Source organism: Aotus nancymaae, unplaced genomic scaffold (genome assembly GCF_030222135.1).
Source record: "Aotus nancymaae isolate 86718 unplaced genomic scaffold, 86718_ANA_hifiasm-v0.15.2.pri h1tg000036l, whole genome shotgun sequence".
In the NCBI taxonomy this organism is placed as follows: Eukaryota; Metazoa; Chordata; class Mammalia; order Primates; family Aotidae; genus Aotus; species Aotus nancymaae.
This window is the reverse complement of record NW_026988450.1, coordinates 91057081-91074901: the sequence shown is the minus strand read 5'-3', so window position 1 is coordinate 91074901 and position 17821 is coordinate 91057081. Positions and strand designations below refer to the sequence as shown.

The window sequence follows — 17821 nt, the reverse complement described above, 5'->3', positions numbered from 1 at the left end:
ACCTGTAATCCCAGCACTTTGGGAGGCTGAAGCAGGTGGATCACCTGAGCTCAGGAGTTTGAGACCAGCCTGGCCAACATGGTGAAACCCTGTCTCTAGTAAAAAAACAAACAAACAAACAAACAAAAAGAAATTAGCCAGTTATGGTGGTGGGTGCCTGTAATCCCAGCTACTTGGGAGGCTGAGGCAGGAGAATCACTTGAACCAGGGAGGCGGAGGTTGCAGTGAGCTGGGATTGCACCACTGCACTCCAGCCTGGGTGACAGATCGAGACTTTGTCTCAAAAAAAAAAAACAAAAGTCAAGCCCCTACCATAATGCTACCCTTGTGGTCTTTCATTAATATTACAAAGGTGGCTTTGGTCTCCAACAAGGAGGGGAGTGGTTTTGGGAAGGGACTATTAACACCCTTACTTTATGTTTTATTTTTATTTACGTTTGTTTTGAGATGGAGTTTCGCTCTTGTCACCCAGGCTGGAGTGCAGTGGTGCGATCTCTGCTCACTGCAACCTTCACCTCCTGGGTTCAAGTGATTCTCCTGCTTCAGCCTCCTCAGTAGCTGGGATTACAGGTGCCCACCACCACACTGGCTAATTTTTTTTTTTTTAAATTTTACTAGAGACAGGGTTTCGCCGTGTTGGCCATGCTGGTCTGGAGCTCCTGACCTCAGGTGATCCACCTGCCTCGGCCTCCCAAAGTGCTGGGATTACAGGCACGAGCCACCGTGCCTGGCCCATCCTTACTTTAAACGATGAACTAAATTCCTCCCGTAGTTAGCTTGGCCTGTGCCTGGGAATGAGCGAAGGCAGTTAGCTTGTGAGATTAGGAGCAAGATGGAGTCAGTTATGTTATATTCCTTTCATTGTTACAATCTTGCAAAAGTGCTTTGACTCTTGGCCTCAAGTGATCTTCCTGCCTTGGCCTCTCAAAGTGATGAGGTTACAGGTGTGAGCCACCAGGCCTGCCCACCGTCAATTCTAGTGCAAAGAGTGAATTGGGCTGGGGGCCGTGGCTCACGCCTGTAATCCCAGCACTTTGGGAGTCCGAGGTGGGTGGATCACTTGAGGTCAGGAGTTTGAGACCAGCTTGGCCAACGTGGTGAAACCCCATCTCTAATAAAATATAAAAATTAGCTGGGCATGGTTGTGGGTGCCTGTAGTCCCAGCTACTCGGGAGGCTGAGGCAGGAGAATCGCTTGAACCTGGGAGGCAGAGGTTGCAGTGAGCCAAGATCCTGCCGCTGCACTCCAGCTTGGGTTACAGGGTGAGAGTCCTTTGGGGGGGTTGTGGGGGGGTGGCGAGGGGTGGAGAAAGAAAGTTCCTATGAAATGGAAATTCAGGCACCCACCCTTGTTGTGGGCCAATGAACAAGCCCCTGAGGGCAGGGTGCTTCCACGTCCCACCTTCCACTCTCTGGCAGGCCTGCAGGGCAAGTGGCTGAAGGTGAGGCCAGGTGGGCCAGGCCTGGGAGGGTGCTGGGTGGGGGCGCTAAGGAGAGGAGGTGTGGTGCGGGTGTGGGGCTCTGGGTGAGAATTCAGGGCGAGGATGGGGGGGTGAGGCAGACAGTTCTCCTTTCGGTGGCCGTGTGAGGACTGGGTGCGGTGGGGAACTGGCTGTTCTGGCTTTGCTGCTGCGCAGGACTCACGCAGCCCTGGAGGGTGAGGTGGCGGGGGGCGGCTCCGACTCGCAGGGGTTTGTCTGCGCACCAGTACCCTAGAATGAGCAGTCTCCACGCCATGAAGACCTTGTCCCTGGTCCTGCTGGTGGCCATGCTGAGCGCAGAGAGAGGTGAGAGGCAGAGGGATCTTTTGGGGAGTTCCTTCCAGAGCACTTCTGCTGCCCCAAGAGCCGGGGCTCATTGCGGTGGGTGTGCTGGGGTGGCGTGCCTGCTGGGGCGGTGGGCGTGCTGGGGTGGCGTGCCTGCTGTGGCGGTGGGCGTGCTAGGGTGGCGTGCCTGCTGGGGCGGCGGGCGTGCTGGGGTGGCGTGCCTGCTGGGGCGGTGGGTGTGCTGGGGTGGCGTGCCTGCTGTGGTGGCTGGCGTGCTGGAGTGGCATGCCTGCTGTGGCGGTGGGTGTGCTGGGGTGGCGTGCCTACTGGGGTGGCGGGCGTGCTGGGGTGGCGTGCCTGCTGTGGCGGTGGGCGTGCTGGGGTGGCGTGCCTGCTGGGGTGGTGGGTGTGCTGGGGTGGCGTGCCTGCTGGGGTGGTGGGCCTCGGTGCTCCGGTGGCGGAGGTGGCTGATGTGCGTGTTTGGTGCCTGCTCTGTGCTTGTTACCACACGTGCCAGCTGCGCTCACGTCCGAGGCCACACTGGGTCCTGGGCACTTTGGCTCTGGGCAGTGGCCACTGGTGCCAATTGGACCGGGAGGTCATGCTGGAGGGTGGCAGACATGGGTGGCATGCAGGTGTGTGGGGCTGTTGCAAAGGGTGGGTCCAGGTGGCAGGTGTGGGATGAGGTGGTGGTGAGACTGGGGTGCCCCTGTGGGCATAGGGTGCTCACCAGGGTGTGGGTGTGTGTCCTGGCATGTGCTGTGGTCACCCAGCTTGCCCTGTCCCCCAGCTCAGGATCTGCGCTGCTACGGGTGCTGGGCGGTCTTGGAAGGGGACTCCTGCTGCCTGGCCTTGTGCCTCTTCCCAGACGGGGTCTGCGTCTCCCAGAAAGCGAACATCTTTGGCAGTGAGTCCTAGGGTTCGGGGCAGACGGCAGGTTCCGGGGAGGGAGGGGCACTTCTTAGAGACATAGCAGCTTGGGGGAACCAAGGTCCCCCTACAAGTCCTCAGCATTTTGGGGGCTCCTGAGGTGGGAAGTGGGGATGGGGTGGGCGTGGGAGGCAGGGTCTGTGCAGGGAAGGGTGGAAGAGGTGCAGGGCTGAGGAGCCTAAGGGTTTGGGGTCTGTAGGGACCGGGGATGCTCCAGGTTCTAGAGCAAGGGCGCCCGAAGAGCCCTCATCACTGGGAAGCCATCCCAGCCCCTCCTGGTGCACAGCCGCGGAGCCCACGCCAACCTCCCAGCTCCTCCCCTCACCGGCTGCTGTAGCTACTCCAGGGACCCCAGTGAACTCTGCCCGTGGTCCCCACTTCATGCCATGGGTCTCTCTAACTCCATGAAGGACAGGGCAGGCCGTGAGCAGTCAGTGAGTCACTGCGCCTGCCGGGAGAGCCTGGGGACAGCTAGCTCCAAGCTAAAGGAATGACTCGAGAATGGTGGCGTATCAGCCAGTGCGTGGGAGGGCTGGGGAGGGGCTGCTGCCCACTGCACCCTCCGCTCCCGGAGCGCATCTGTCCCCAGGCCACACTCTTCAGTGAGGAGAGGCAGGAAAAGCCCGCCTGGAGCCTGCAGCTGTTTCCCAAAAGCAGCACCCAGCTACACCCAGCCCCCTCCCCCCACCCAGCTCCTCCACAGCCCACCCAGCCCCCTCCACACCCACCCAGCTCCCCCCACAGCCACCCAGCCCCCTCCACAGCCACCCACTACCCCCACACCCACCAGCCCCCTCCATACCCATCCAGCTCCCCATACATCCACCCAGCCCCCTCCACAGCCACCCAGTACCCCTCACACCCACCAGCCCCCCTCTACCCACCCAGCCCTCTCCATACCCACCCAGCTCCCCCCACAGCCACCCAGCCCCCTCCACGGCCATCCACTACCCCCCACACCCACCAGCCCCCTCCATACTCACCCAGCTCCTCATACATCCACCCAGACCCCCCACAGCCACCCAGACCCCTCCACAGCTCACCCTGCCCCCTCCACACCCACCTAGCTACCCCCACAGCCACCCAGCTCCCTCCACAGCCACCCAGTACCCCCCACACCCACCAGCCCCCCTCCACCCACCCAGCCGTCTCCACACCCACCCAGCTCCCCCCACAGCCACCCAGCCTCTATACCCACCCAGCCCCCTCCACAGCCACCCAGCCCCCTCCACACCCACCCAGCTCCCCACAGCCACCCAGCTCCTCCACAGCCCACGCAGACCCCTCCACACCCACCTATCTCCCTCCACACCCACCCAGCTCCCTCCACACCCACCCAGCTCCCTCCACCCACTCAGCCCCCTCCACACCCACCCAGCACCCCCACAGCCACCCAGCTCCTCCACAGCCCACCCAGACCCCTCCACACCCACCCAGCCCCCTCCACACCCACCCAGCCCCCTCCACACCCACCTAGCTCCCTCCACACCTATAGGGTCCAGCCCTACAGGGTTCTGTGAGCCCCTTCCAACTGGTGTGAAGACAAGAAATTGTAGAAATAAAAGACACAAGACACAGAGATAGAGAAAAGAGAGTTTGGGCCCAGGGGTCCACGGCTACCCAGATTGCGGAGACCTGCAGTGGCCCCAATGCCGGGATGGGATGCTCTCACTTTTATTTAGTTGCAAATCTGGGGACAGGGTAGGTAGGGTGTGGCCTTGGTGGTTGGAGACTGGGGGCAGGGTGGATGGGGCCTGGCAGTGACAGGGTCAAGTACATCACGTGTCATTCAGGTAGGGGCTCAGGAATTTCTGGCACCCAAAGTGAGGCAAGGAGCATAATGCATCAGCACCTTTTCCATACTTATCAAGAAAGAACTAAAACATTAAGATTTATGTTACTGTTACTGATTATCTAAGAAAAAAGGAGCCAGGTGCAGAAGCAGAACATGAGAGTGGACCTGGACCGTGACCGCTGAAGCCCAGCCTCACACAGAGACAGTTAAGCCCCGGATGTCTGTGGGCCTCCTGACAGCTGTCAGGCCTTACCACAAGAGCTTGGAGAAGCGGAGTTTTCTCCTAACTTCCCCAGGAAGGAGACGTCTCAACCATCTTGGACGTCTCCTTCCCAGCTGGCTAAACAGTGGGGCTTTCCCAGCGCTGGCGCTGCCGCACAGCCGGGGCGCCCTCCGGCAGCCCTTATGCAGGCGTGACAGAGGGCTTAGAGCAGCTTGCCTTAGTGTCATTCATTTCACAATGTCACCCCAGGTTCACACTTCTGACCTGAGAGGCGTTAGTAAAGGAATTAAGATCATCTATGAATAACTAAGATCACACATGAATAACTGAGCTCACACATGAATAACTAAGATCACCTATGAATAACTAAGATCACACATGAATAACTGAGATCACACATGAATAACTGAGATCACACATGAATAACTGAGATCACACATGAATAACTAAGATCACACATGAATAACTGAGCTCACACATGAATAACTAAGATCACCTATGAATAACTAAGATCACACATGAATAACTGAGATCACACATGAATAACTGAGATCACCTATGAATAAGATCACACATGAATAAGATCACACATGAATAACTAAGATCACCTATGAATAACTAAGATCACACATGAATAACTGAGATCACACATGAATAACTAAGATCACCTATGAATAAGATCACACATGAATAAGATCACACATGAATAACTAAGATCACACATGAATAACTAAGATCACGCTTGAATAACTAATAACTACTACGGTTATGTTTCTAGTTTCTTTCTTCTTCATTATTTATATAGAAAGAGGCTGAGGCCTTTTGCTCCTGCCTCGGCGCTTATGGGATCTCCCCACTACACATACCCACCCAGCCCCCGTCGAGGAGGCTCAGGGCCGGGCAGGACGAGAGCTGCCTCTGGAAAGAACTCCCTGCTGCCGTTTCTGCCACACCCCTGGTTCCCTGCGTGGCCTCAGCGTCCCCTAAGGGAAAGGGCTTCGCTGGCCTTAGTCCTGGTGGCTTCGACGTTCAGGCTGTCAGGCAGCGGAGGTTGGGGCGAGGAACTCTCCCCAGGGCAGCGTCATGCTCATCCCTCCCTGCTCTCTTGCAGGTAAAGTGAGAAAGGAGAACAAGCTCTGCCTCCCTCCTACCCGAAGAACGACACTGGATTCCATTTGTGGAAGTTTCTAAGCATCTTCATGAACTCCCAGACCTCCTGCTGCAAGGCAGCCCTCTGCAATTCCGCGGCCCCCGGCAGCCAGCCGCCCCTGGGCCCTGTGCGTGCAGCTCCTGCCCAGCCTGGGGTCGGTCTTCCTCTGGGCCCTGCTGTGAGGTCCTTTCCTGCCCCCTCCCCCTCGACCCTCCCCTCTGTCCCTGTGGGTCAGTGGCTTTTCAGTTTTGGACAGCTGGGTCACTGAGTTGCAGGAATTCTGGTGTGGCTTTTCAGCCCTGAGATCGGGAAGGCTGCGGCAGGGCAGCGGTGGGTTGCTTCCCTGTCAGGGGACACTGGCAACCGGGAGTCCCGGTGGGAACTCCGCTTAAACTCCCTGTCCCCGGGGCACAGGCCCTCCAGCCCGGGCTCCCTGCAACACCACCTTTTTTCAGAGCTGGGCCTCAGAGCCAGGGCCCCACAGCTGGCTGCGTGGGACCTAGATCCTAGAGAGACTGCAGGCCAGGGCGGGAGTCCCTGGCTCCACCCTGCTTGTCACTAACTTGCCGAGGAGCCAAGGCCAATCCCTCAGCACTTTGGGCCACCTGAATCCAAGCAAGGAGGGAACGTGGGTGCCAGGGGGCCCTGCTAGGCGCCCGCACAGGGAGAGGGGACCCCTCTCAAGGTCAAGCAAAACAACCCTCTGCTCACCCAGTCGGTGTCACACTCAGCTTCTTCCTTGCCGTTCCTGAGGCCACCACTTGCCGCTCTGACCCAGGCCTCTTCAGCATCCTGCTAGCGCCTGGCCGCGGGGAGTGCCCTGCCAGGGACCAGAGCCTGTACAATGCTGGGCTCGTGGCTCTTCCGGAAGAACTTTGCCATGTGGCTCCAGGACACATCTGAGTAGGGTTATCAGAGAGCCGCTGGATGGTCACCACGAATGAGGCAGGGCTCCTGCAGCCACCGGCCACCCTGTGGTGTGGGCCAGGCCTGCCACTGCTGTGCCGGGCTGGGGCTCCCATGATTCCTCGTGTCAGAGGGCAGAGTGGTCTACCCTCATGGTGGAAGAGGGGATCCTTCAGGATTGCACTCTGAACAGAGAGCACCGTGCTGGGGAGGTGGGCCAGGGGCACCTGGAGGCAGGGAGGGCCAACCCAGAAGGGGCCTGCCTCAGTGGTGGGGGTGCCCTGCTCTGCTGACCTCAAAACACCCTGCATGGATGCCCGTCCCTGCCTGGGGTCAGGGCTAGAATCAGGACGTCCTGGGTGGACACCCATCTCAGCCTGGGGTCAGGGCTAGACTCAGGACGTCCTGGGTGGACACCCATCTCAGCCTGGGGTCAGGGCTAGACTCAGGAAGTCCTGGGTGGACACCCGTCTCAGCCTGGGGTCAGGGCTAGACTCAGGAAGTCCTGGGTGGACACCCGTCTCAGCCTGGGGTCAGGGCTAGACTCAGGACGTCCTGGGTGGACACCCGTCTCAGCCTGGGGTCAGGGCTAGACTCAGGAAGTCCTGGGTGGACACCCCTCTCAGCCTGGGGTCAGGGCTAGACTCAGGACGTCCTGGATGGACACCCGTCTCAGCCTGGGGTCAGGGTTGGGCTCAGATGACCAGCAGAGGTTTTGCCCTGCCACGCCAGGAGCCACACCTCATGACTAGGTCCTGTCCTTCCACACTGGTCAGACGTGTCCATCTGAGATGCCCTCCAACTACACGGTGTGACAGCCGCCTTCCAGACTTGGCCCTGTGCTCCGCGCTGTGGTGTGCTAATTAGGGTCAATGGGGTCAGATGCCCAGTAAAATCTGAATTTCGGATAAACAATTTTTAGCGGCTGGGCTCCGTGGCTCACGCCTATAATCCCAGCACTTCGGGAGGCCGAGACGGGTGGATCACGAGGTCAAGAGATCAAGACCATCCTGGTCAACATGATGAAACCCCGTCTCTACTAAAAATACTAAAATTAGCTGGGCATGGTGGCGCACGCCTGTAGTCCCAGTTACTCAGGAGGCTGAGGCAAGAGAATTGCTTGAACCCAGGAGACGGAGGTTGCGGTGAGCCGAGATTGCGTCATTGTACTCCAGCCTGGGTAACAAGAGCGAAACTCCGTCTCAAAAAACAAACAAACAAACAATTTTTAGCATAAGTATTTCCCAAACATTGGTAAAAATAAGATTCAGATTAAACTGGGGATGTTGGACTTTTTATTTGCTCAACCTAGAAAACTCATGAGTGCCTGAGGAGGTCAAGGGCCATTCCCGACCACCCCAAATCTGCTGATCCAAGGCCCTCCCCGCATGCAGCCCCCTCCCCGCAGGCAGCCCCTGCCCCGCAGGCAGTCCCCTCCCCACAGGCAGCCCCCTCCTCACAGGCAGCCCCTCCCCGAAGGCAGCCCCCTCCCCGCATGCAGCCCCCTCCCCGCAGGCAGCCCCTGCCCCGCAGGCAGTCCCCTCCCCACAGGCAGCCCCCTCCTCACAGGCAGCCCCTCCCCGCAGGCAGCCCCCTCCCCACAGGCAGCCCCCTCCTCACAGGCAGCCCCTCCCCGAAGGCAGCCCCCTCCCCGCATGCAGCCCCCTCCCCGCAGGCAGCCCCCTCCCCGCAGGCAGCCCCCTCCCCGCAGGCAGTCCCCTCCCCACAGGCAGTCCCCTCCCCACAGGCAGCCCCCTCCTCACAAGCAGCCCCTCCCCGAAGGCAGCCCCCTCCCCGCAGGCAGCCCCCTCCCCGCAGGCAGTCCCCTCCCCGCAGGCAGTCCCCTCCCCACAGGCAGCCCCCTCCTCACAGGCAGCCCCTCCCCGAAGGCAGCCCCCTCCCCGCAGGCAGCCCCCTCCCCGCAGGCAGCCCCCTCCCCGCAGGCAGTCCCCTCCCCGCAGGCAGCCCCCTCCCCGCAGGCAGTCCCCTCCCCGCAGGCAGCCCCCTCCTCACAGGCAGCCCCTCCCCGCAGGCAGCCCCCTCCCCGCAGGCAGCCCCGCCCCGTCTCACCTCACAGCTGCTGGGGTCGGGGCTTGGAAGTGTTGTGGGCAGCTCAGGGCAGCTCAGACCAGCTCAGGTTGAAGGCTGGGGTGCGTGTGCTTCTCCCCCAGCCCCCTGGGGCTCGGGCGTCACCAGAAGAAGAATTTGTTCCCACTTTGTATCCATCACAAAGAAAGAGCATCCAATTGGACAGAAGGCAAGCAGGCGGCAGACCTGGCCCAGAGCGGGGAAGATGAGCCGGGCCCTGTGGGGAGGCCGGGGCGGGCTTGTGAGGAGTCCCCTGCGGGCAGGCAGCCCAGAAGCGCCTCAGTGCGCCTCTGCGTCTTCAAACCACGCACGCTTAGCCAGCCCTGGGACTGTCCTCTCTGGTGGGGACTCTCCCACATTGTAATGACATGTGACTGGCTTAAAGGGAACGGGGGCCTCCAGCTCTGGCTCGTGCACGTCTGGTGCGTTCTTATGTCCCTGGTACTTGGCAGGGATCCCAACCCTCTCCCAGCATCCCCGAGACGTCTGGAGCTCATTAAGCAGCGGAGCCTGTAGCTAGAGAGATTAAAGGGGAAAAAAGAAGTCCCGCCCTGGGGAACCGGGCAGGATGAGCTGGAGGCCACGTCTCTGCAGGGTCTCCCTGAGGCTGGGCCAGCCTCTGCCCTCCCTGCTTCCAGAGCCCGGATGCTGATGGCCCGTGGCAGCGCTCTCCGGAGCCCAACCACGAGGGAGAAGGCCGCCCGCCCGCCCGTTTGAATGCTTGTCTTCCAGGGTCAGCCTGCACACCACCCTCACGGGGGCCAGGCAGGCTGTGGGGCGGGGACTCAGTTCATCTGCCTGAGGAGGGGGTCTGGGATGTGACTGAGCCTTTCACCCTTTGAGAGGCGTCGGGGACAGGCAGTGTGTCCAGCAAGCTGGTGGCAGAAACGGATGGAACATCCCAATCACTAAATAGGAAGAGAGTTTACAAAATAGGAGCGTTTACCAAGAGCCTTTCTCCCTCCCCCTCCTCACGCAGAGGTGGGGTCTCTCTGTGCTGCTCAGGCTGGTCTGGAACTCCGGGGCTCAAGCAATCCTCCTGCCTCGGCCTCCCAAAGTGCTGAGATGACAGGTGTGAGCTACTGGGCCCAGCCCTGGACTGTCTTACCCGGGTGGGCTTCCCAGAAACAAGACGGGAGTGCTGCACCCCCACTCTGAGTGCAGTGGCAGGACCCCCGCCACCCCTAACCTAGGCCTGAAATGAGGGGGCAGGAGGAGAGGGGCCACCGAGGCAGGTGAGCTGCTCAAGAGGAGCGAGGGCTGGGGACTGCAGGAGGGGCCGGCAGGGTCAATACCCAGCTTCTCTCTCCTCCTGGACTCCGCTGGGGCTCCCTGTTGATCACCCCAAACTTACTGTCTCATCGTTGCCGGGGCTGGCCAGGCTAACTGCCGGTTCTGCCTTGGGGCCCCTCCTAGGTGGAGTCAGGGCGGCGCTCACTGTCTGGACATCCTGCCCCTCCCCGACCTCCAGGAGTCTCCGTGTGCGAAGGCCACAGCACAGCCCCTCCTCCCCTCCTCTGCTGCCTCCTCACGCCTCCCCCAGAGGATGCTCTTAACCCCTCATCCAGGCCCCATCCTTCCCGACTGTACCTCTTGACACCCTGAGTACTGTTCAGGAGACTCCGAAGAAACTAACAAGAGTGACAACGGGAAGCCCTGGGAGAGAAAACTGAAGCCACTATGCATTTATTTTTATTTGCTTATTTTTTTGGAGATGAGGTCTTGCTTCGTCGGCCAAGCCGGTCTCCTGACCTCCTGGCCTCAGGTGATCCTCCCACCTTGGGCTCCCCAAGGGTTGGGATGATGGGTGTGAGCCATTCATCTGGCTTCCTCTGCATTTCACAGGATGGGGTGTGTTGATGGAAAAAAAAAGCCAAACTCTGTAAAATATTTGAAGAGGTTTATTCTGAGCCAAATGCGAGGACTATGACCTGTGAGAGAGACTCTGGGGGTTCCGAGCGCAGGTGCCCAAGGTGGTCAGGGCACAGATCGATTTCACACGCTTGAGGGAGAAAGAAGTTACAGGCAATTCTCCTGCCTCAGCCTCCTGAGTAGCTGGGCCAGCCTGGAGAACAAGAGAGAAACTCTGTCTCAAAAAAAAAAAAAAAAAAAAAAAGAAGTTACGGGCTGACCCGGTTTGACTGTGCGTCCCCGCCCAGATCTCACGTTGAATTGGAGGAGGGGCCTGGGGGGAGATGAGCGGCTCAGGCCGGCAGAGATCCCCTTCACTGTTCCGAGATAGTGATCGAGTTCTCAGGAGATCTAATGGTTTAAAAGTGTGTGGCCCTTCACCCTTCGCTCTTCCTCGCTTGGGCTCAAGGGATCCACCTGCTTTGCCTTCCCAAAGTGCCCGGAGTGCAGGCGTGAGTCACTGCGCCCTGCGACACCTCTTTGATTCTGATGTTTTCCCATTGCTTTATGGCTGTTTTTCTTCTTTTCTTGACTGGTCTCTCACAAGAGTTATTCACATTTTTAAGGCTGGGTGCGGTGGCTCACACCTGTCATTCTAGCACTTTGGGAGGTCGAGGCAGGTGATCACCTGAGGTCAGGGGTTTGAGACCAGCCTGGCCAACATGGTGAAACCCCGTCTCTACAAAAAATACAAAAATTAGCCAGTCGCAGTCTTGCGAACCTGTAATCCCAGCTACTCGGGAGGCTGAGGCACAGGAATCACTTGAACCTGAGAGGCAGAGGTTGCAGTCAGCTGAGATTGCACCACTGCACTCCAGCCCCGGCAGTAGACCGAGACCCTGTCTCAAAAAGAAAAGAAAGAGTTATCCAAGTTTTTAGTTTATCCAAAGACGTAACTAACTTGTGTGTCCTACCTAATGTGTACATAATTTCTATGTTATTAATTTCTGCTGTCACTTTTAAATTCCATTTGCTGTTCTTTCTGTGACTTCCTGTGACGAATGCTTCATTCGCTAATGTTGAATCTTTTTCTGATACGAAATTTTGTTCTGTCCGCCAGGCTGGAGTGCAATGGCGCAATCTCGCCTCACTGCAACCTCTGCCTCCCGGGTTCCAGCAATTCACGTGTCTCAGCCTCCCGAGTAGCCGGGATTACAGTCACGTGCCACGATGTCACGCTAATTTTTGATTTTTAGTAGAGACAGGGTTTCACCATGTTGGTCAGGCTGGTCTCGAACTCCTGATCTGAAGTGATCCTCCCACCTTGGTCTCCCAAAGTGCTGGCATTACAGGCTTGAGCAACCACACCCAGCCTGAATCTTTTTTAATATATGAAGGTAAGGGCCAGTGGGAAAACTTCTTTTTTAATCTGTGACTTTTTATGAAAACTCAGAAAAGGCAGATTAACTGCAGAAAAGGCGCATAAGTGTATTAATGTGTACACGAGAGACAAGCCCAGAAAAGTATCCCTCACCCCCCAGCAGAGTTCACATGCTTCGGGACCATCCTGGCCACACAGGCCTGCGGGGAGAGGAGGAATTCCGCTGAGCGCAGTGGAGCAGAGATTAACATCTAAATTCTCTTTGCAATCGGAATGGGCCTGAGGGACAGACGCGATTATCTTGTGAAAGGGTCTGTTCAGGTCCGGTGGCATTCTTCCTCTTGGGCTAGGGGAAGAAAACACAATTGTTCTTTTTGGTGGGTGCAGACTTTAGGCAGACAAAGGAACTTGAGAACAACTCCATCCGACTTCGGGAGAGTCTGTGGGTTGTTGGGGAGGTCAGAAAGTTCTTGAAGTTTCTTCAGCACGTCAAAGTGCCATCTTGTGGGGTATTGGTTTCTGAGACCTAACAGTGGACCCAGTTCTCTCAAAGTGTGCAGTTATAGCTGGGCGTGGTGGCTCAGGACTGCAAGTCTCAGCACTTTGGGAGGCTGAGGCGGGCAGATCACCTGAGGTCAGGAGTTTGAGACCAACCACGGCCAACATGGTGAAACCCTGTCTCTACCAAAAATACAAAAATTAACCAGGCATGGTATTGCATGCCTGTAGTCCCAGCTACTCAGGAGGCTGAGACAGGAGAATCACTTGAACCTGGAGGTGGAGGTTGCAGTGAGCCGAGATCACGCCACTGTACTCCAGCCTGGGCAACAAGAGTGAAACTCCATCTCAAAAAAAAAAAGTAAAAACTACCAAGTGTCGAGGTGTGTGCCTGTGGTCTCTGCTACTTAGGAGGTTGAGGCAGGAAGATCACGAGCCCAGGTCAGGGCTGCAGCGAGCTTTGATCGTGCCCACTGCATTCCAGCCTGGGCAACAGAGCAAAATCCTGTTTTCATTTTGATTTATTCTATGACATGTGGGTTATTTATGAATATACTTGTTCATTTCCAAACAGAGGAGGATTTTCTTGTTTTGGGTAATAATTTCTGGTCTAATTGAACTGCAATTACAGAAACCACTCTGTATGATTTCAACTAATTTGTGAAAACTTTTCATGGCTCATAATGTGATCAGTGGTTGTAAATGTTTGTGTGTTCTGGAATTGCTGTGTCCAGTTTTCTACATGTTACCTTTCTTTTTTTTAACTTTAAAATGTGTTTTATTTTTACATTTTTAAAATTAAATTTTGTTTTGTTTCGTTTTGAGTTGGGGTCTTGCTCTGTCGCTGAGGCTGGAGTGCAGTGGCGTGATCTCAGCTCACTGACGCCTCTGCCTCCAGGGTTCAAGCAGTTCCCACCTCAGCCCCCCGAGTAGCTGAGATTATAGGAGCTCACCACCATGCCCGGCTAATTTTTGTATTTTTAGTAGAAACAGGGTTTCACCATGTTGGCCAGTCTGGTCTCGAACTCCCGACCTCAGGTGATCCACCCACCTTGGCCTCCCAAAGTGCTGGGATTACAGTCACGAGCCACTGTGCCCGGCCTTAAAATTTACTTTAAAAGAGACAGGGTCTTGCTATGTTGTCTAGGCTGGTTTTGAACTCCTGTGCTCAAGCGGCCCTCTGGCCTCTGCCTCCCAAAGTGCTGGGATTACAGGTGTGAGCCATGGCGCCCAGCCTCTGTTAATTTCTGTCCTTCATCCTGGTTTAACTCTCCACCTTGGTTGATTTTTCATCTGCTATTCACAGGGTGTGTTACAGGGCCTCAGAGTATGATTTTTCTCTCTTTAGTTCTCTCAACTTTAGTTTTATTTATTTTCTGACCATTTAATGGACGCTAACAAGTTTAGAATTATCATCTTTTGGTTAACTGCATTTTTATCATTTTGAATTAGACCTTTTCACTGCTATTAATGCCTTATGCCTTAAATTTTCTTTCTTCTGTTGGTAATCTATTTAGAGAAGATTTAAGGCTTGGCATGGTGACTTGCGCCCGTAATCCCAGCACTTTGGGAGGCCGAGGCAGGAGGATTACTTGAGCTCAGGAGTTTGAGACCAGCTTGGGCAGCATGGTGAAACCCTGTCTCTACAAAAAATACAAAAATTAGCCGGGTATGGTGGTGCATACCTGTAGTTCCGGCTGTTTGGGAGGCTGAGGTGGGAGAAGTGCCTGAGTCTGCAGTTGGCTGCAATGAGCCATGATGGCACCATGGCACTCTAGCCTGGGCGACAGAGTGAGACGAGACCCTGTCTCCAAAAAATCAAAACAAAAACAGAAACAAAAATTTATTTGGAGATTTCTTGACCACTTTGGCCAGGCTGGTCTCGAGCCCCTGACCTTATCTGCCTGCCTCGGCCTTCCAGAGTACTGGGATTACAGGCTTGAGCCACTGTCCCTGGCCCCTATACCACTATTTTTAAAGCAAAATGTATTCTCAAACTAAGAATGCTTTTTGTTCTTAAAATATTGGGACATTGGCCAAGTGCGGTGCTCAGGCCTGTAATCCCAGCACTTTGGGAGGCTGAGGTGGGCGGACCACGAGGTCAAGAGATCGAGACCATCCTGGTCAACATGGTGAAACCCTGTCTCTACTAAAAAATAGAAAAATTAGGCTGGGCCCAGTGGCTCATGCCTGCAATCCAAGCACTTTGGAGGCCAAGGCGGGTGGATCACCTCAGGTCGGGAGTTCAAGACCAGCCTGACCAACATGGTAAAACCCTGTCTTTAAAAAAAAAAAATTAGCTGGGCATGGTGGTGCGTTTCTGTAGTCCCAACTACTTGGGAGGCTGAGCAGGAGAAATGTTTGAACCTGAGAGGCGGAGGTTGCAGTGAGCCAAGATTGCACCATTGCACTCCAGCCTGGCGCCTGGCGACAGAACAAGACTCTGCCTCAAAAAAAAAAAAAAAAAAAAAAAAAAATATATATATATATATAGGGACATTTCCTTACGTTCTGTGTCTGATTAATTAGTTAGCATTATCAACTTGTTCCCTCAGCCATAAGCATCTTGTGACCAAGAGTACCCAACCCCTGGGAATGTCGCCCAGCAGGTTTGGCTTTATTCAGCTTTTATTCACGCTGGGGTCACTCCAGTTTGGATACCGCTGACATTCTTGCTACTGTTCCTGAATCGAACTGGGGTCCTCTCACTGGGGCAGTAAAGTCAAACAGTGGCGTTGCAATTTGCAGCAGGGGAAAAATGATATTTATTGCATGGTACTGAGCAAGGGGAATGGACAGCTCGTGCTGAAGACCCAAACTCCCTGGTGGCTTACAAGCTGGGGTTCTTCAGGGCATGGGAACGTTTCAGGAAAGCAGAAGCTGCAGGCAAAATCGTGAACCAATACACGGGGTGTCATGGCGGTGCAAAGTGAGAGGACCACGTCCGCGCATGCCTGTGTCTTCCCACAGTGTCAGAATTTTACTGACGCTAGTTCAACCCCCAAAGCCACGAGCTACATGGCGTTCCCAAGGAGACCCTATCTCAAAAGCAAGAGGGTGGGTGTAGTGGCTTATGCCTGTAATCCTAGCACTTTGGGAGGCTGAGGCAGGCGAATCATTTGAGGTCAGGAGTTTGAGACCAGCCTGACTAACATGGTGAAACCCCATCTCCACTAAAAATACAAAAATTGCCCGGGCATGGTGGTGGGCACCTGTAATCCCAGCTACTTGGGAGGCTGAGGCAGGAGAATCACTGGAACCCGGGGTGTGGAGGTTGCAGTGAGCCAAGATCATACGACTACATTCCAGCCTGGGTGACGGAGACTCCATCTCAAAAACAAAAACAAAACACAAAATACCCCCCAGTAAACTGGGGACCATGAGCATAGAGGGTGTAAAATCAGTCGAGTGGGACACAATCGATACTTTTTCAAATAAAATAGAAAATATCAGAGTTCATCACACGAAATAGGAGAACTTGCTCTGTGAAAGCCGTCTTCCGTTACCCACAGATACACTGACACAGTGCACACCTCTCCGGATGCACGTGCTCTGACTGCATGTAACATACACGGCTTACTGAGGGTCAGATTTAAAAAAAACATTTTAAGATTCAAAAATACAACACTGCAAGTCAGCATCCCTAGCAACAGTCTAACTTCTCCGTGGCGTGGTGTTACGATGTCTGGCTCAGCCATCATCAGGCCACGGGACCTGAGCAGCGTGGCTGCAGGGCCGGCAGTGACCCTCGGACCACGGGCCCGGCTGGCGCTGCCCCTTCAGGTCGGCCCCGTGCTCCCATCACTGCTTGACCGGGCAGTCAGTTCTCTGGGGCCCGAGCCTTGCCCACAGCCATCCCGGGTGGCTGGGGGTCTTCAGTGCCTGATGCCTCCAGCTCTGCTCCTGTCCTCCCTGCTCTCAGGAGCCACTCTGTCTGGCCCATCCTCTCAGAAGCCAGAGTCTCCAAGCAGAGAACCCTGAGGACGCAGTGTGGATTCTGCTTTTCAGAGGGGACCACCCACCAGAGAGGCGACCCATCCATATGCAGGCCTACTGCCTTTATCTGTCTTCAAGGGCTCTGTCCCCACCTCCCAGGCCGCCCTCTCTTCCTTCTGCCCAGCACCTGGGGGTGGGAGGGCAGTCACCCCTGCCCCATTTCCTGTGTCTTCTGATTCTCCCTGAAGAAGAAATTTGGATGTGGGTGTGATGGGGATGGGCAGGGGAACTGACTGGGAGGGACAGGGTGGCTCTGGGAGAAGCCAGGACAGAGGTCTGGGCCTCCTCAGGGAGCCCCCCATCACCCCACCTTGTTACAGGGGCTCCTGCTCCCTGCACAGAAAACAAAGGGTGCCTGGCCCTGGGTCTCAGTGCCAGAGTCTGCTGCCCCGCCTGGCCCCTCCTGGGCTCTGTGGCACAGTGAGCTGCCTGTGGGGGCTTAGTTGGAGATCCTCATCCTGAGATGGAGGGTCCTGGCCCTGGGCATGACCTGAGCCTCACGGGGCTGCTCCTCCTTTCTGCTTCTGACACCCTGATGCACCAGGAAACTGAAACTGAAACTCAGGGCCTTGCTCTCTAATGAGTCAGAAATTGTTTTTTTTGGAGATGGGAGTTTTACTCTTGTTGCTCAGGCTGGAGTTCAATGGTGCCATCTCGGTTCACTGCAACCTCTGCCTCCCGGGTTCAAGTGATTCTCTGCCTCAGCCTCCGGAGTAGCTGGGATTACAGGCATGTGCCACATGCCCAGCTAATTTTTTGGGTTTTTTTTAGTAGAGACGGGGTTTCTCCATGTTGGTCAGCCCGGCCTCCCGCACCTGGCCTCAGGTGATCCTCCAGGCTTGGCCTCCCAAAGTGCTGGGATTACAGGTGTGAGCCACCGCGCCCGCCCGGCCTCAGAATTTCTCTTTTTAAGGCGTCCTCCGACCCCAGGGGACACCCTCCCCCTCCCTTCTTCACCGCAGCCCCTCTTCCTTCCAGGTCTGTTCTGCTCGCACCCTGAGCTCTGGGAGGCCCCAGGCAGAGAAGCGGTGGTTGTGGGTGTGGGGCCTTGGTCTTGCTCCAGGTCACATCTGGCTTCCAGAGCAGCCGTGTCAGGAAGGAAGGTTTTCTACCCCTCGGATCACGTGCTGTGAGATGATGGAATGAGGTCATAGGCTGTGTGCACGTTACCTTATTAAAAACTGGAAACGGGGCAGAAGTTCCCTGGTGGGAGTGCGAGGCCTCCGCTGGCTCTCTCC

At 56.1% G+C, this 17821-nt stretch overlaps 1 pseudogene; it reads left to right on the top strand.

The window, feature by feature from the left end:
- The first annotated feature begins 1716 nt into the window (after positions 1-1716).
- Positions 1717-6045, top strand: LOC135277937 (lymphocyte antigen 6S-like; annotated as a pseudogene).
- Positions 6046-17821: the final 11776 nt, after the last annotated feature.